This window comes from Pezoporus occidentalis, unplaced genomic scaffold, assembly GCF_034315485.1.
Source record: "Pezoporus occidentalis ecotype Australia unplaced genomic scaffold, CSIRO_AGI_Poc_V1 ctg51, whole genome shotgun sequence".
NCBI classification, from domain to species: domain Eukaryota; kingdom Metazoa; phylum Chordata; class Aves; order Psittaciformes; family Psittacidae; genus Pezoporus; species Pezoporus occidentalis.
In genome coordinates, this window is record NW_026915847.1 from 4069676 (window position 1) to 4089866 (window position 20191).

A 20191-nucleotide genomic window follows, 5' to 3' on the forward strand; every position below is an offset into this window, starting at 1 on the left:
CCTTTGATTGACAAATAAGACTGAACACAGCATGCTCCAAATTAACAATCAGCTTAGAAAGAAGGTCTGGAAACAAAGGGAAACTGAGGCTAAACTAAAACCAAAACCAACCAAAAGGCTTGTAACATGGAAAAACTTTAATTCAATAATAAATTCATGATAGACCAGTCAATTTCCTACTAGTCAACAACTGCAGTCTAAAGCTAATTCAGGTGTGAAATTACTCACAAATAGCTACACAGATCTATGCAGAGCTGAACCCCAGATATGGTGGGACCACTTGCACACTTTGTCTCCAGTCACAAGTACCAACACCTCCACCACCTGTTTGCACTGTAAAGCCCTCCTACATACATAGAAAACACATGCAGCTTCCTCCTCCATCCATACAAAACATACTTATATGTGTAGATAAATATACTACTATACATGGCTGTTTTGCAAGAACATATTCATCATTCTTCAGTTATCCTACAGATATTTTCTTTTAGAAATGTCTGCATCTACTGCCAGAATGGAGAGGTTTTTAGGAAGGCAAGATAACTATCCCCAGACTACTTATTTACAACATAATGTTACAGGAAAAGTAAAGCAAAACACCCCCCAAACCTCATAGGGGAAAAACATAGCGTATTGTACATGTTTACCTATAGCACTAGCAATCTGAGCCCAGTGTGTATCAGAGGATCTGATGACAGGCTGCTGGAGCTGATGATATAAAGCAACCACCATGAATTGTTAGGAAATGTCTTTTACTTTCATAATCAGTAGGAAAGAGCAGAGAGCAAGAGAGCTAAAGATACACATCTCTGTTCAGTGTGTGTATCACACCCAACAGAACTCAATACCTGGCTTTTTGTGAACTCCTGCATTAAATGATCTCAAAAGCAGTGCCCAAACACTCAGTAGGCTTAAAGCAGAGTCAAAGTAGATTCATATAATTTCCTATTTCTAGGAATATCGCAGAACTCAGCATCCTACAAGATAGATGTCGGGAACACCCATTGGCCCTGTCGCTTAACATGCAAGTAGTAAAATACCCATTCATACTCATAGAAAAGTTTTCTACCTTTTCAAACAGACATCTCATTTGGTAGGCGCACTTCCAACAGGAGGTTCCCATCTTGGGTTGCTTAACTTCAGTGAAAATCAGGGCAGCTGAGGAACTTGTACTGTGCACAATACTAATGTGAGATTCAGCAGTTGTTTATCACCTCACATCATCTTCTCCCATTCCTTATTTCAGAACTGTGAAAAGGCCAGAGCAGGAGGTAGCTAAATTTTTAAGGTAATAAATTTTCTGTAGTTTTAAAATGGAGTCTATGGAATCATTCTTTAAGTTGAGGATTTAATACTTCTACTTAAAAAAAAAAAGGCAAACAGAAGAATGTTATTCTGTAAATGTGTTCCAAATATATGCTTAAATATCTCTATTTTCTAACTAAACCATAAATTTATTAGATCACTTGTATATGCATCACAAGCTGTAAAATCTCATTTCCTCATTAGGAATAATATATATGTAGGGGCAACTGCTGGAAAAATTACGCATTCATATTAATTATTTTACATTGGCATTTTTCAGAGAAACAGAGAACACTGAAAATGACAATAAAACATACCTTAAGAACAGGCCAGTATGAAATTAGATGGTTGCGAGTTCTACAGTTATGACAAACTGAGGCATTCCAACAAGATATTGTAATTTGTAAGGCCTATAACTCTTTCACTACACAGTCCATCAGCTTTTTCCTGGCCAAAGAGAGAAGCCTTCAAGGGATGTTTCATACCATCAACTTCATAAATTTAACAAAGAAAATTTCATAAAACCCTGCCAAGTGTTATGAAAGAGCAGCCTCCTTTTCCAGTATTTTCCTAAAAATACTATTATAGTTATTGCTCTCTTGGTTTTATTATCCCTAAGCAAGGGTTGATACCATGCCAAGTGTTATTAGATATTGGGGAATAAAGACTAGATTAATACACAGAGGTAAAAGCTGTCCATGTGCTTGGCATATGGGTCTTGCACGCAATGAAACAGACTTTTCTATTACCCTCACAGACAGCATGAATATATAAGTTCTAAATCAGTAAAAAATATTACATTAATAACCCACCAGAATGGCAGGACACTTTCTTTCTTTTTGCTCTGGCAAAAACTCCATCCTGCCACCATCTCAGATTTTGGTTGAGCTTGAGTGGTTGGCAGTGTTTCTATCAACTCCTTCAAGAGATGTTCCTTTACAACAGCTGCTCTATAGAGGTAAGCATCCTTGCAGTTGGCTTTGATTTGCTGGATAGCTAAAATTTACTGAAAGGGATCAGAAAGATAGAAAGCAGTCCAGGGAAATAAACAGAGAGGAAATAAAAGGAAAAAGTTGCAGAATCACAGAAAGAAGAAAGAACAAAACCTACCAGCTCAGCTAAAAGAAAGTAAGTTTACGTATGAGTGAGAAGGAAATAGTTCCAAATGTTGGAAAACTTAAAAAGGGTGACAAGATGGAAAGGAAAATCTAAATTAATTTGTAACTTCAGCTAAAAAATTAAGGGGTGGCAAAGCCACAAATGGGCACTCATCCCCCTGCCAGCCAAAAACCTTAAAAAAAATCTTGGGCAAGGGAAAGATAACAGGTCAGGAAATGCAGAGTTTGCTGGGAATTAGGCAGTTTTTCTTTCTGTCTTTATTTTGAACAAAGATGCACTTAGAAAGGGGTTTGGTCATTTTTTTTATGTGGTGGGGTTTTGTTCGTGTGTATCAGGCTGTATTTTAACAAATGAATATTCTCAGTCTGGTATTTGTAATGAGCAACCATTCTGGTACAGAAGGAAAAAGCAACTGTTCTGAGCTGACTAATTAATATTTAGCTTTTATCTGCCTTCTTTGCTGGCATGCATGGAAGCAGAAGGCAGGCACAATATTTTTCTTCTTTTAAAATATTTTAAAACTTTAATATCTAAATGCAAAGTACAGAATACGTGTCAAAAGTGGCTGCTGCATAGTATCACAATTTTTCTTTGAGTCTAAGCAAGTCAAAACCAGGAAACAATTGTAGGTGTTGGAAAAGAGCACTACCTATCAAAAGAGAAAATATTAGTGGACAAAATATACATTTGATTACTCTGAGGGCACAAACCTGAGTGCACATAGTCAAGACTTCCACATGGCCTTTAAAACCATATTTAACAGTCTTTCAAAATTCACACCTGATTTCAGTTATCATCAAGAAATTTTGAGGCCTTAATGAATCTACCTAAGCTGCATATACTCAAGATTCTTTTTTTCCTGTTTGATGTGGTTGGACAGGAGGGTTAGAGGAACAAGTACACTGTTGTTGGTATTTCAATGGACCCAGTTTTGCGATTGCAGCTTGTGGCATGTGCAGGTTGAATTACTTTGTCTTCTGCTTTTAAATCTAACCCAATTATGAGGATTTGTCTTTTCATCCTCCTGAATTCCAAGAGACCTGGAAGTTGACTAAAAGATTTGTAATTTGAGAATGATGAGACAGTGCCTACAGTGAAACATGAGGAAAGCCTGGGCAGCAGGTGACCAGAAAACATATCCCATATTTGCCTTCATTTGCCCATTCTTCCCCACTCCAACTCCAGGACTGGAGGGCTGCATTGTATTGTTGATACAAAAAATACATCCATTTTATAAAAATAATCAAAAAAAGATATGCTGCCATATTCTCAATCAGGAAAGAACATTACTTGATTTGTGACTCCAATGTTTTTACTCATGTTCTTTGCCTTAGTTCCTTTGCTTTGGCCTGTTTTTATCATTAAAAAATTATGATAATAATGATAATAATCTTTACCAAGACCCAGTCACCTTCCACCTAAATTAAGTATTGCATCTTTTTAAAAAATTTATCATTTACACTATATCTTTATAGCCTTTGTCTTTCTGGAAGCCATTAACCGAAGAGTTATAATGTCATTAAAGCCTCACAATAATATGCTTTGCTGCATTATGACTCTATAGTATTTACCCAGTAAAAGTCATCATAACACACTGCTCATCCACGCCAGCATAGCCCACTGGAACACAGAAGCCATGCTCCGATTTGCTGCATTAGCATGGAGGAACACGGTTTCGCTTGCGTGGCTGGGAAGATGTTTTCTATCAACTAGGCCTTCCAAATTCTTGGAGTTTTCTCAGTATATGCAAGAGATCATACGGTAAAAGCAGCTCTCAAACAAACTTAATGCTGCTCCAGAGACTAAATGTTTTCAAGTATAAGAATTCACAAGAAGCCCAAGGATTTTTGTTCTGGCAAACGGTAATTTGGTTATTTGCAACAAACCATCATCACTGTGTTTCTAAATAAACCATTTTTGTTGGTAGAGGGGAGTTTCATTTAATAGTACATAGGAGAAAAATAAGGCGAAAAGAAGTTCTGTATTACAGGCTTGTCTAATTTCTGCCTCTTTTCTAACAGCCTCAGTCACAGATAACTTCAGTCTAGCCATGACCACATTCTATTTAGAAACATTCCCCCTTTTAGAAAGAGATGGAAAATTTGAAAGTGGAGGGTTTGAGAAGGGGAGATGGGTCAGGGATTGAGACAGAGCTGCTGTAGAAAGACATACGCTATGAAGGTACAAAGACACTCCTTACCACCATCCAAGAAATTTCCAGTTGTTCCCAATAGGAACTTTATATCATCACAGAGATACAACAAAATTTATTAGAGGTCATGCACATACATAGTCTTACATACTCTGCTGGTTAGGAGTTAAGTCTAACTCCTACTCCTCATTTAAGAACAAATTAATCTTCTTTGTGTAACGAGGCAGCTCAAACAACAATACACTACCCTGAAACCAGGTGATGGTCCAACAAATATGTATACAAGACAGATGGGAAATAGAAGTTTGCTAGCTATTATTTAACAAAAGTCTCTTCGGAAAGACTCAGAAAAAAAGAGAAAGGAGAAAGAATAGACAGAATAAAGGAACATCAGAATAGTGAAGTTAACAACAACAACAAATTAAATACTTGGAGCATAACCCAAGGGAAGCTGGAGTGAGCTCTCAAGTCCTTTTTCACATTAATTTGAACAAGCAGAAAAATGAATTTTTGCCTAACCAGTTCTATGCCAGGAAAAAAAAAAAAAAATCTTCATCAAAAAAAGGAACTGAAGAACTTCCTTGTCGCTTGTTTGCTCTGGATAGATTTTGGATTTTTGTTATGCAGAAGACTGTTAAAGAAGTACACTGTCTGCAGAAAGTAGTGAATGTTCCTCAAAAAATGTTTGTAGGTAAAGCTAATAGTGAAGCCTCTGCTTTTCTGGACTGTACTGGCCTGAAATAAGTCATAGCAACACTAGGAATTTGTTCTTCCATCACCATCCTTTTTTGTATTAATTACATTAAAAACTACGTTTCAAGAAATCATCTTCATTGCCACATGTAGGTTAATTACAGAAACTACCTGCCGCTGTAGAAGCAGCAACATCAACCAATTCATTTAATTAGCCTAAATTGTGCAGTAATCAGATTACAAGCTACCCATACACTAAAGACTACTAGAGAATTCTACCAGAGCTTCACAATAACAAACATATTCAGGAATTCTGCAAGTCGTTGAAGCTGATAAACTAGCAAAACTTCCGTGACAAATTCTTCATTAGAAATTTCCTCACTGAATAATCAACTTGCATACACTTATGGCCTGCCTAGTCTGGTCCTAATCCAACCTAATGCGTCTGATCTTATTTCCTCAGTATCAGTTTTTTCAGACAGCTATCAATCTGTTTGCAAGCTGTCATGTCTGATTACCTATACAAATGGTTTGCCAAATAGCTAAAATACCACAAGAACAATATACAGCATATGATTTTTAACGATTGTCATGGGTTCAGCAGTAGCAGTCATTTTTCCCCTTCTTGGTAGCTGGTGTAGTGCAGTGTTTTGACTTTCAGCTCGGGAACGAGCTGATAACAAGGATGTTTTGGTTTGGCCAAGGACTTTGTGAGCCTCATGCTCTGCCAGGGAGGAGGGGAAGCCAGGAGGAAGCAGAGACAGGACACCTGACCCAAACTGACCAAAGAGGTATTCCATACCACAGCACGTCATGCCGAGGATGCAACTGGGAGTTAGCCGGAAGGGCTGGGAGACTGCGGGGTTGGTGGAGGTATCAGTCGGTGCTTGGTCGGGCTGAGGGGGGGCAAGTTATCGGTCGGCTGGTGCTGAGGTGTTGTATTCTCTTCCCTTGTTATTTCCTTTATCATTATTATCACTGGTGGTAGCAGTAGTGATTTGTGTTATACCTTAGTTACTAAACTGCTCTTATCTCAACCTGTGGGAGTTGCATTCTTTTTGATTCTCCTCTCCGTCCCTCCGAGAGCAGGGGGAGGGCAAGAAAGGGGGGGAAGTGAGCGAACGAGTTACCTGACTGGGTTTAAACCACGACAGTTCTTTTTGGCGCCCAACGTGGGGCACGAAGGGTTGAGATAACGACAGATTTGACTGGATTAATAGTCACTCGTCACAATGCTGATTTATTGGCTCTCAGAGTTGTTTCGCTTGATCTCACAGCTTCAGAATGTTGTAACTTACGTAGAGCCGGTATTTGCTGTGATAGTGTTTATCAAGTATGGGGCTTGGGCTAAGGTTCTTGTCTCACTGTGCTTTATGGCAATGGCTTGTAATACGGGCGGGCTCCAGCAGCAGGGCGGGACGGACGTGGCCGTGGACTTGTACCTGGCCGTCCGGCTGCTCTTCACCGTCCTGGCCCTCACCCTCGCCTCCGTCTTCGTGAGGCCGCGGGGAGCCGAGGGGGAGCGGCCCCGGGAGCCGGCGGCTGCTGAAGCGGCCCGGGAGAGCGGCCCCGGGGACCAAGCGGCGGCGGGAGTGGGGCTGGAGGCCGCGAGGGGACGGCTGCCGGTGGAGGAGGTCGGGGCGGTCGAGGAGCAGAAGGAAGCGGCTGCCGAGCAGCGGGAGAAGGCGGCGGAGGAGCCGAGCCCCGCGGCGGAGCCGAGCCCCGCGGCCGAGCCGAGCCCCGCGACAGCCGAGAGCGTTTCCCGGAAGCCGCCCGCCGAGCCCCAGGAGGATGCAGGAGACGACGCAGCATTTCCCAGCAAGGCAGAGGAGGAAGAGCTGGACTCAGGAAAAGAGAAGCTGGCGGTGGGAGAGCCGGCAAGCACAGCAGCTACACCAGCCCCAGTGACAAGTACAGCAGCATCAACTGAGAGTTCTGAAGGTTTTGAATGGCCTTTGGGTATCCTTGGGACCTGCCTGCTGATTGTGATGGGGATCAGCATGTTGGCACACACACAGACTGTGTGCTACCCACAACCATTTTGTCTGATCTCAAAAGTTAAGCAGAGTCAGGTTTGGGTCTTGTCTGGGGTTAGACGACGATATGGGGGGACCAAGATATTTTCCCCAAAGCTGGACAGTCATGAGTGGCAGGGTGTGTGGGACAGTATGGGCAAGTATCTAGTTCACTGGGCCCCTCCAGTGCTTTGGAAGCATCGGAGATGGAAGGCAGCTGTATGGAGTCCCCGGCAACAAGCTGCAGAAACTGCTTAAGGGGACAGTGAATTATTTTAAGCCTGGTGGGCCCATGGCACTTCAGGCCATCAGAGCAGAGATGCAACACAGAGATGGACTCATGATCAAGGGGTGGACCTAGCAATGGACACTATTGCCCAAGTTATTCACGAGTGTGAACACTGCACACAGTCTCTCCTGCTCTGGAAGACTGTTACAAGAGATGGAGTCTGGCATCATGGACCAGATGGACACAGCAGCTTTATAGGGACTGGTCCATGCACTAAGATAAGAGTGCACTGAGATAAGAGTGATGGTATATTGAAAATGTGGGATCTGAGCATGACGTGAATGGTATGGAATAAGGGGTGGATAATGTCCTGGGTTCAGCAGTAGCAGTCATTTTTCCCCTTCTTGGTAGCTGGTGTAGTGCAGTGTTTTGACTTTCAGCTCGGGAACAGAGCTGATAACAAGGATGTTTTGGTTTGGCCAAGGACTTTGTGAGCCTCATGCTCTGCCAGGGAGGAGGGGAAGCCAGGAGGAAGCAGAGACAGGACACCTGACCCAAACTGACCAAAGAGGTATTCCATACCACAGCACGTCATGCCCAGGATGTAACTGGGAGTTAGCCAGAAGGGCTGGGAGACTGCAGGGTTGGAGGAGGTATCGGTCGGTGCTTGGTCGGGCTGAGGGGGGGCAAGTTATCGGTCGGCTGGTGCTGAGGTGTTGTATTCTCTTCCCTTGTTATTTCCTTTATCATTATTATCACTGGTGGTAGCAGTAGTGATTTGTGTTATACCTTAGTTACTAAACTGTTCTTATCTCAACCCGTGGGAGTTGCATTCTTTTCGATTCTCCTCTCTGTCCCTCCAAGAGCAGGGGGAGGGCAAGAAAGGGGGGGAAGTGAGCGAATGAGTTACCTGACTGGGTTTAAACCACGACAACGATGATCCTTTTATCGTGAGAATATAAGTGCCTTACAAACTTTACTTTAAGCTTTTGAAAAGGCAGTACGATAGACATGCTTTATGGGTGGCAGCACAGTGAAACCAAGGGAAATTAATACAGGAAGTAACAGACCATAAACAGAAATAGAAAGACTGATTGCCAGGCTCCACAGACACCTGTCTAAATTCTGGAGAGATGCCAAGAGGCACCACAGAAATATGTTTCTTTCATGCTTCAGAGCCTTCCCTTTTACCCTCTGATGAAATGTCTGCTCAGCCTTACAGATCATTGCCACATGGCTATTTTGCAGAGCCATAGTAAGACTAGTAGGTGAGGATGGCTGATGACAAAAATGTTTCGTGAACCATCCAGCCACTTGACATTGGCTTAAGTTCTGCAACAACGTAATGACCTGGAGCCTCTCCAGCAATCTAACAGAAATCTAACAAGGATCAGCATTACAAGAAGTGATGAGTACCTCTGCACCCCTTTCGCTTGACTTTCTGACCCTGTAACTTCACGACAGTCTTGATTACTTCACACATTAAGGCTGCTTGCCCAACACCCTGTCCTCTAAAGAGAGTGCCTGAAGGAGTGTGCTTCTTGTGTCTCAAGAGAAGGATAATTTTTTTTATACTTAGATTTTGCAGACCATAAAGAGAAGCAGTAGCTCATGTTATCACACTTGTCTGGGACATTCTCTAGGCAAGCCTGCATAAAGGAATGTGAAGCAGGTACCCAAAACAGAAATGAAAGGTTCTGAATATGATCTCACTCACTTCTACTCAAAGAGCTCATGAAGGTAAGTGGTCCTTAGTAAAAACTGCGTCATTATACACTATATTACAGTAAAGAAAGCTTGGTAGCAATTTATGACATGGAAAATGAGTGATGCCAATGCTATTTAGTCATGGAGCAAGTTGAAATTAGGAGCTAACTGCTGAAAATCTAAGAGCGAAACCGCACAAGTCAACTGAAGAAAAATTGATGGCTGAGTTATTGAGTGTGATACACAAAGGAGAAGAAGGATGTCTTCTACCTATGGATCTACTGATTTGGCAAATATTTACTTCATGCTAATCCTTGAATCTGTGGAAAAGCTCACAACCTAATTAAGTAACTGCAGATAGATTAACTGGTAGCACATTTGGGCTTTTTAAAGAATACTCTGTAAACTTCTGTCCTAGAAACCACATTACTTGGCAGAAAAAAAATCTTTGGATCTGATCTTAAATTATCCCCTAACCTTTTTGCTAAGGAACTGAATCCAAAAGGAATCTCTAACCTGTCAGTGACAGACTAGAGTAAGGACTATCAGCTATCTCCTTTGCAACAGCTCAGTCACTGCCTATAACTGTGCTAGCATATAAAAACATCAGTAAAGTTTTCTGATGCCTCACATTGACCAAATTTAATAAAAGGTATAGTGATATGTTCCAGTCATGACAACTATGATGAACTATGCATTGTAATCTTACAGAATATAAGAATTCAAAATTTACTACCTGGACTGAAAGAAAACTACAATTCTTTCAAGTGAACCATATGGCTGATTTTGAGAAAGGCTACTATTGCCTGGACTGCCTGATTACATGAAGAAGCTTAATTTGTTCAGTATGCTAGGACAAGATCAAAGTGATGTAGACAGATACATACATAGATCTGAGTGGATATACATGGTAAGTCTGCTTGTGTGTTTGCTCTTCAAATGGTATTCGTTGCACAGTTACAAATGCAGTCCCTGTATCAGAGAACAGCAATTCTCTGAATCTCTCTGGCTCCTTAAGGAGAAAGCAGGAGGAATGACCGATGGATGCATTCATTCTATCTGATACTCCTGCATACTCTATCCTGAACAAAATATAATTTCAGTTATGCTGTTACATGGTCAGTGACAAAATGCATTACATTTTGTAACAGTGAAATTAAACAGGAAAAATATATTACCAAGTTTATCATTCTCTGTACAAAAATAAGATCATGACTGACACCATATATGCTCAATGCACAAAGGACGCAATTATCTTATTATCTAATCGTAACTCAGAAGTACAAAGCTTTCATTAAAACCAGAAAGCTTCTGTATTTTCCAAAAGGTAACTTTCAATGTGTGCTAACATGAGATAAAAGTACCCACTCATAATGCAATCATCTTTAATCATAAATTCAGTTCCTCCTTTGAATCAATACTCTTTTGCAATGTACTTTAATATGCTTGGCATTTCAGGTCCCTGAAGAAATAGAGCCTGCGCAGTGAGACCTTGGATATGTTGTGAGTCAGGGATCAGTGCAAGAGATTTTATGTTACTTTAAAGTGTTCCAGCAAGAGGCAGCCAGCTGATCCATAGCTTGAATCTGCACAGTTCATAAGCATGATGGTTATTGTGGGAAGTCTTCATAATCTCCCAAATTATATCAATATATCAAATCTGGGCAACACAGTTGATGCTACAGACAGTCATTAGAGAAGGCTTTTTAAAGTGCCATACTAGGTAGAGGCTGAACAACGGACACAATACCTTTACGTGCCTGGGAATGGTAAGATTATATTTTTCATTTCTTATCTGCGATCACAAGGAAATGTCATACACCTCTACAACATCAGGAAAAGTAGCTTTCTAACTTCAGAGATATTTCTTCCCTAGATAAGGCTAAGTGATTGTTGCTGACCTGTGGAGCCATTTCCTGCATAACAAGGCAAAATACACACTGGATAAGAAGGGCACAAACTAGAACAATGGACAGGAACATGGCTGACCTTGGAAAGTTTGCTCTTTTCACGGGTGACAGTTAAATTTAAATGATATGTGAGAAGTCAAATACCTTAAAAAGTATTTTCCTGGTCACAGCACTGGAAGTAGAAAATCCTGTACTCTTCATCCCCATCTTACAATTATTAGCCAGTCAGGGCAAGGCAGTTTTCCCTGTCTTGGGAAAAGCACAATGGCTGTTCCCCTGGTCTACACAGAAGTTGAAGCTAACAAGGAAGAATCCAGGACCACTTCATCAAGATGAGTGCTATCAATGCAGCAGCTATACCCCCCATGAGTTCTGAAGACTCAGAGACCTGCCTCCTGGGACACAACCTGCTTATAACCTCCTTTGGAAGACACTGCTTTGGAGCAACGTCTGGTCTGCATATTCTGTCTATTAAAGTACCTTCACTTAATTTTTCATAGATGAATAACAACACTGAAATGCATTTTGTAGTGATTCAGAATAGCTGACTTACAAGAACTGATAATAGGCTGAAACAAATGGAAAATATTAGACTCATATCAAAGAGGTTAATACTGAAAAGCTCTGGGCTGATACTGTCAATGAACATACAAGAATTTTAGGTGAAACCAGTTAACAAGTTTGCAACTTGTTGCTATTTCAGTTTACATTTTGCGTAATTTGGCCTGAGTTCCAAACATCTGAAACTGAATCTCGTAGCATCCTAAAAACATTCTGAGCACTATGGGAGATGCATGATGAACAGAACAAATAAATTTGTATTGTTTGAGACAGGCATGTTATATGGACAGCTTTATACATTCCTTTATTCCCCTAACTTCTGGATAGCAACAGAGAAAGGAATAACCACACTTTCCTGAATGTATCACTGATGCAAATGTGATTATCAATAGAAAAGCCACATAAAAATACATTTTTAAGTTAACTATCTGTCCTGGGTTCAGCAGGAGCAGTCATTTTTCTCCTTCTCAGTAGCTGGTGCAGTGCTCTGGTTTTGACTTTCGGTCTGGGAACAGCGCTGATAACAATGATGTTTAGTCTGAACAAGGACTTTGTGAGTCTCATCCTCTGCCAGGGAGGAGGGGAAGCCAGGAGGAAGCAGAGACAGGACACCTGACCCCAACTGACCAAAGAGGTATTCCATACCACAGCACGTCATGCCCAGACTGAGCGTTATGCGGAAGGGCTAGTTCACTGCGGCGTGGGGCGAGTTATCGGTCTGTGGGTGGTGAGGTGTTGTATTCTCTTCCCTTGTTGTTTCCTTTATCATTGTTATTATTGGTGGTAGCAGTAGTGATTTGTGTTATACCTTAGTTACTACACTGTTCTCAACCCATGGGAGTTGCATTCTTTTGATTCTCCTCCCCATCCCTCCAGGAGCAGGGGGAGGGCAAGGGGGGGGGGGGGGGGGTGGGTGGAGAGAGAGACTGCGTGGCTGTGTTTAAACCACGATACTATCACTGTTTTTTATGAAAACCTTCTAGATTCAGATTTGAAACCATGCTTCAATCCCTAATTGCCCATCTATGTATTCATATGATTCACCAGATGTTAAGGGAATTACAGGAGAATCTCTGCCCCTCTAATTATAAGACATTACACTAGGAGCCATTCCATACCGTTTTAAAAGCACATTTAATCCTCATGATTAAAATTCCCATCACTGACAACACTTATGGAACAGAAATATTTTCCTTTTAATAATACTTTAAAAAAAATTACCTACTTAAGCTGTCCAAGGCATTAGATAAATCACAGGCTGTCCTGGGTTCAGCAATAGCAGTCATTTTTCTCCTTCTTAGTAGCTCATGCAGTGCTCTGGTTTTGACTTTCAGTCTGGGAACAGCCCTGATAACACGAATGTTTTTAGTTGTTGCTAAGTCATGTTTACTCTGACCAAGGACTTTGTGAGCCTCATGCTCTGCCAGGGAGGAGGGGAAGCCAGGAGGAAGCAGAGACAGGACACCTGACCCAAACTAGCCAAAGAGGTATTCCATACCACAGCATGTCATGCCCAGTATATAAGCTGAGGGCAGTTACCCGAAAGCGCTAGATCACTGCTTGGGTCAGGCTGGGTATTTGTTGGCAGGTAGTGAGCAATTGTATTCTCTTCCCTTGTTACTTCCCTTGTCATTATTATTATTGGTGGTAGCAGCAGTGGTTTGTGTTATACCTTAGTTACTGGGCTTTTCTTATCTCAACCCATGGGAGTTACATTCTTTCGATTCTCCTCCCCATCCCTCTGGGAGCGAGGAGAGGAAGGAGGGGGGAGTGAGCGAGTGGCTGTGACATTCTGGGTTGCCGGCTGGGTTTAAATCATGACACAGGCCCACATGAACCCTGAACACAGAGACAGTACATTGAGCTTACTGATACATAACAAAGGAAAAAAAAAGGAATGAGACAAAAAGGAATTGCAGAAAAACATGTAGAAGAAAAAAAAGTAAATCTGATATTTGAAACACTCAGAGGATGGAAGATGGCCCAAGGCATATCAGGTCTTCAGGAAAAACATAAAGGACCATCAAGTCATCATTTTCAGCAGCACTAGCAAACAGCATCCTTTAATTAAGTATGTCCTGGTCTGGAAAACAATTCTACTTCAGTGACAGATTTGAGAAATATTTACTCTGTATTTGGGGAACTGAAATCCAGTATTACCAAAAATGCCAGGTAAGCAGACAACAGGAAGCTAACTTTATCTGTTGTCCAAGAAGCTGACCTACACCAGCCCTCCTAAAACCAAATCTTACGATGGCATTCAGGAAGAACTTACCTGCTGCCACACATTCACAACACAACTGACTGACTGACATAACTGTGTTTTGCTTTAGTTTCTATTCAACTTCTGTTGCCATTTTGAAGCAATGACAAATATGACAAGTGCCTGCTATACAAAAACCTTCCTGATACGTTTTACATATCTCATAACAATGGGTTGAATACATCAAGAGACTAAAACGTGCATGCCTGTTTACCCACATTTAAATAAAACCAAAATAATTCTGTTCTATTATAGTTAAAATATCTATGGAACATTATAACTCACTGGTAATGGAAATCAAAGGGAAATGATTTGAAAAAAAAAAAGATGGTTTGAAGATAAGTTAATTTCAAGAGTCGGTCTTAGAAGTTCCTAAATGTCTCTTACTGTTATCTTTTAAATCTCTCAGGCTAAAATTGTCAAATGAAGATGTAAACAGATTGAGACATGAAGAAATTCTCATCTGTGCTCATGAGCAAATTGCATGAGACATGCATCCCACAGACTCCTTTCATATAATTTTCCTTCTTTCTCACACCTGCACTTTCTCATGTTCTTTCAAATTTTGTCCTATGGTCAAAAGGACATAGAAAAAGCCTTGTAGTACAAATAAGAGAACTAAGAAAAATTATGCCTTGTGGCAGGCAAGGCACTATGAATTTAATAATTTAGAAGAAAAGGAAGATTTTGCTTTGTGGCTTTTATCATTCTTGGTGAACCCTTCTATTGCAAGCAGTGAACCAACCAACCAATGAAAAGAATAAAACAGACAAGTTCAATTTTCTGTAGGAACTGCCAAATTTGTCAGTCCTATCAAAGAAGTGTGTTTGTTTTGTTTTGGTCCAGAAGTGGTGAAATTGTACCACTGCAGCAGCTTTTGCAAGTTCTGCAAAACTATTTTCAGAGTTGTGGATGTGACGAGATAGATACACAAAACCTGACTACTGAAAAGGAGAATTGTTTAGCAAGGGGATGATACATTGACTTGTGTATGGTAACGCAACGTTGATTTGTAAAATTACAGGAAATAGTACCTTCATGTGAAAGTAAACAGTTGTGTTAGATAAACAGTCATTAACACACACAAACCTCACCAGATAGTAAGCTTGACCAGTAGCTACATGCTGCCAGTTTAGGTAATCAAATTCAAACCAAGGCTTGCTAACAAGCTGCTGGAATTGCAATATTTCAATTTGTCTTACAAAAGGAAACAACAAAACACCATTTAATTCTACTGAGACTAATTTTTCACTTGTACATTGTGCCTTAACAAAAAGTTATTCTTAAGTATCCAGATATCTTAATGTTTCTAGTTTTTCTAAGCATGTGTTTAATATTGTATTAGAATCTGTGATAACTGCTGCTAATGGAATTACAAAAGAGATTCTTTTACCTTCTTAGGTTCCAACTTCAAGTAAAACCCTGGGAGCTTATGCAGAACTAAGGAGCCATACTCCTTGCCTAGAAAAACATTAATAAGCTTAAAAATAAAACACTGAAGCTCCTTATATCAGCCTCTGATCAACAGAGTCTAAGACTGGCTGAACAGGCTAAAGTCTTTGGAAAGTAAAAGCCAAGAAAAAAGATGGAAAATTCACATACTACCAGAAAACTGCTAGGTTTCCCTTAGGATTTTCACCCAACCACACTCCCCCATACAACTTTTTTGCAGTAGCACCAATCAAATACAGGTGAGAAAGCCTCTGAGTGAAATCCCAGGCCAACTAGAATTAATAGCAAAGTTCCCACTAACTTTAGCAGGGTCAGATGTTCCCTCCATGGACCTGGGACCACATCAAGCAAAATGCACAGAACAAATTCACACTTTAGATCATACTTTAAATTTTTTTTTCAGAAAAAAATTCTCAGAGATATTTTTTAGTAGCCAGAAGTTCATAATACAATATTTCCTTTAATATTTTATGGAAAGCAAATACTTCTAAGTGTATTTCAGTAGGATTCATTTATCCAAAGGTATAATCTAACTTCTAAAATTGCATTCCACGCAAGATTTGAAAGAAACCTGAAGTGGTCCCACAGAGTTCACATCAGCAAAACATTGTAGCTTTCACTACCAGCAAGCTCTCATTCTTTTGGCAGCAGTAACTGAAAACCAGGTCTAATGGGCACCAATGACAGCAATGTCAAGAAGTTAGGTGTACTAAAAGACTACAAAATAAAAAAGGTGAAGTCTACAGGTAAATAAGAGTTACTTACACAAAGCATCACAGAACACAAACCAGGTGGAGAGGCACTGGACAAACCAAGTCTAGCTAGGCTGATTTTTGCATAAAAATCACCAAAGAAAAATAACAAATGCTTCTGAAATCAAACACGCTAAAGTCAAAAATAACCACTCCAGGTTTACTGCATTGCTCCATTACAAGTCTTTGAAGAAACTTAACATTATGCTATGTGTAAGCTCATCAAAGGAAAAATCATTAAAACCAGCTGAACTTTACTTCCTTTGCATTCAATTTGTACCAACATTCATTCTGTGAAATGAACTGCAGGCTCAACACACTGAACACTCATAAATCAGAGCTGTCAACATGAACCATAATCAGTAGGTTAAAATTTTATTACTTCTGCCCAAATCTTCAGTTTAATGGCAGGAATGGGAAGAATTTCCTCAAGTTAGATGGATCAACTTTTCTGAAAGCTGCCACCCATCCTTTCTCACACATCACTGATACAGGTTTCCCAGCAGTGCTCTCAAACAGCAGAACAAGTAGTTATCCAGGAAGGAACCTACAGGAATATTTCCTGCCCTCAGGTTTGACAAAATGCTATTATCCAAGAGGCATACTCTCCTGTTAAAGGCTGAAAATTCTGTCTGAAAGAACCTGATTGTGTTACTGCAAGGCCAGTGAAGAGAGAGAAAAACGCATGCATTTTCTCCACACATTTTATACGCACATACTTACATTTATTTTATTGCTCAGAGTTTCTTTTGCACATACTGGCACGAAATTAATGCTTTTAAGAGGACTTCAGAAGCTAGAACATAAACCCATAGAAAATAGCAGGCTCTTTCTTGAGTGTTGGTGAAGCAGTTGCAAACTGTACTAAAGCAGTGTACATGCTCTGCTGGCCTTTAGGTACTTTGTCCAGGCTGAACAACAGCTATTACAGTTGTGCTTTATTTCAAGCACTCCCCTGGGAGGTAAACGTCCCTGAGAGAATGCTGAATGTATTTCTAAGCACCAAAGCTATCAAAAGACTAATCAAAATAGAAATTTTTAAAGCATTTCCTTGTGCTATAGTAGTAATGACAGCATTGACTTTTCAACCTTCTTTCCCACACCAAGCAAGTTTTAAATGATTTTCCAGATGTTACTCGCTCAGCACACCTTCCTATAGCCATGTACTCTTCCTGCAGTTGTGCCAGTCACATCATTATACAACCCTTCAGTCAGTACATACTTTGGTTACAAGCATAGCTGCACACATTTACTGCCACAGCTTTCCTCACTGTGTTGATGTCTGGAACAGACAGATGATCAAGTAATCTAGCTGAAAGTATCACTCCATTTAGCAGAGACTGGAAGTGCTGTTAATGAAAACATCTAGTAACTGACTCCCTTTGTATCCCTGGGTATATAGGGAATAAGAATTCCCATCTGTTTAGTCATGTCATTCCTTTTCCCCATTATTTCTCATCTCTATTATATTACTGCACTTAGTCATGCCACAAAGACTTGTATATTGATTAAGTGAAAGCAAAATAAGAACTCTGTAAGAAAAACAGGTAGCAGTTCACAGCACCTTCTCCTGCGTGCTAAGTGAAATGTAAACAAAAATAGACAAAGAATACATCTCCAATCTTAAATTAATAGCCTCATTTGATTTTAATTACATTGGTTGCATACCACTTCAAAAAGAGCTGGAAAATAATTGGCTTGTGAAATCTACCTTGTTTTTTCCATCCCTCTCAGCTGGCCAGTGTTCAACCTTCTTTCAGCATAACCAGCAGAAGCACAAACCAAAAGCCATTTTCAGCCTGTCATAGCTTTGTTTCCCAGTTACTCTACTGGCTTCTAAGAGGGAAGCTCTTTCCAGCTGTAAAGTTGCAAAGGATATGAAGTGCCAGCCATGGGGAATGTCTTCTGTATAAGTAAGAGCAAAATGGACTTAACCAGCCTATCCTAGCATTTCACTCCACTCTCAGCCATGTCCCTGCTGCAGCCACTCACTCACCACCCTCTCATACAGATGTTCTTCACAATAGTGCCAGGAGGGGGAAGTGGAGTCACTTTCTGACCCTGCTCTGCTTTCTTTGGTCTCATATGGTACAGAAATTCAATGTGGTGCTGCTCATCTGCCATGCGGAAAACAATGTTGTCACTGTAGCTGTGCTCACTGCCATCGTGCTGGTAAATCACCTGCCCTGCTGCTGGCTTTACAGCAGTGAAGTACTTGTAGCTGGGCAGTACACCCAGTACCTTGAGCTTCCCCTGTCGCAGGCCCCACATGACCCAAGCCTTCACCTCTTTCAGACTGTCCTCATCACTGATCTCTTAAGTTGTTGCCACATCAGGGCTGTGACTGGCCCTCAAAGAGCATCAACTGTAGGCCAGCCACACAACTGAAAGTGGCCACAGGGGCCAATGTGTTCATAGGCTTTACCAGGATCATGAAAGCAAAAGGCTCTGAGGAGGCAGTCAGGGTCTAGCACTTCCATTTCCACCTGGAAAAGCTGCTCCTTTTCTGAATCCAGGGTAGGGGGCTGGTAGGCAATTTTGAGCTCCTTCATCTCCTGCTTCAAGAAGGCAACAAGAAGGCTGCTGGGGTCATGGGTGCTGAGCAGGATGTCTTGCTGCCATGGGTCACTGCGCCAGGAAGAGCTGAAGCTGAAGATCAGGGAGTGTGGGGAGGTCTCCAGGTCCTCAGCAGCCAACACGCCCAGGGTGAGGGCTGTGAATGCAAAATTGGGCCATTTCCATCATAAGCAGCGCCAGGAAACTTGGCTTCTTGTCTGTCTCTTCATGGATCTGCAACAGCACCTGAAAGTACTCCCGCTGCTCCGGCCCAGGGGCAGGCAGCATGGACACCCACGCTGAGATGCAGTCCTGGCTGGGGGAGGCAGTGGCCGCCATATGCTGGTGGTGGATCCCCGCTTGCAGCACGGCAGAGCAGTCTCCGGTGTGGCCGGAGGGCAGAGGCCGCCCCTCGGCGTCCAGCAGCCTCCCGTAGGCGGGAAGGGGGCTGGAACCAGCAGCCTCAGGACGCAGCAGGGCGAGACGGCAGCGCCGGCCGGGTTCGCTCTACGTTAAGTTCAGCACCTTGCCGCCCAAAGGGGCTCTGAGCCCCCGCAGCTACTCCAGGGACAGGGGCAGGTTGCTGCTGAGCAGGTACAACTGCTGGGAGAGTATCTCCACTTCCAGCGTGAAGGGCACGACGAGGGTCCGGCGGGGCGAGTCGTAGCGGAGCTGGAGACACAGGCTGTACTGGCCGGGGCTGCGGTCCCTGAAGTGGGTGTAGGTGACCTGCCCGCGAGCGAACGCACAGGGGAGGTGCAGGGGATGCAGGGCGCCGGCAGGCCGCGGGCCCTGCCCACTCGCCAGCGCTGCCGCAACACACCCGTCCCCGGCCACACCTGCAGCACCAGGTCCGCCGCCACGTTTAGCGAGCCAAAGCGGCCGAGAGGGAGGCGCAGCCCCCGCTTAGAGCCCAGGACAGCAGAGGTGTCGGGCTGCGCCGCGCCGCCCGCACACAGGAGCCCGATCAGCAGCAGCACCGCCGAGGCCACAACCCGCCGTGTCCCCACAGCCATGGCACGGCTGCTGCAGCTACTAAGGGGGCAGGGCACCGCTCCGGGATTGAGGGAAGGACCCTCCACCAGCGCTGCGGTGGGGGCCACGTCCTCGGCTGGGGCCCAGGGCCGGGATGTCCCTGTACACCAGGCGCGGAGGCGAGGAGCGGGCTGGGGCCGCGAAAAAGCCCCGCGGCCGGGGCGGGCTGCCATACTGAAGTGGTGCGGGAAAGCCGCAAGCCCGCCTCGGCCCCCCTCACAGTGCAAACATGGTCGCAGCTTCTCTCCCTCGTGAGATGAGACAGCGAGGGGGTGCAATGAGATTACGGACGGAAAATAGAGGTAGAACAGGCAGACAGCGCCGGTCAGGAGGCGCAAGGCACTCAGGGCAGCCGGCTGCAGCCGGGCAGGCTCAGCCGAGCCCTCCCGGGCAGCGACAGTGCTGGTCTCGGTGCCAGGTGGAGGAGCCCGCAAGGGCCACG

At 42.7% G+C, this 20191-nt stretch overlaps 1 pseudogene; it reads right to left on the reverse strand.

Moving 5' to 3' along the window:
• The window catches only part of LOC134173372 (FRAS1-related extracellular matrix protein 2-like), a 55124-nt pseudogene extending 35606 nt beyond the window's left edge, over window positions 1–19518 (reverse strand).
• Window positions 19519–20191: the final 673 nt, after the last annotated feature.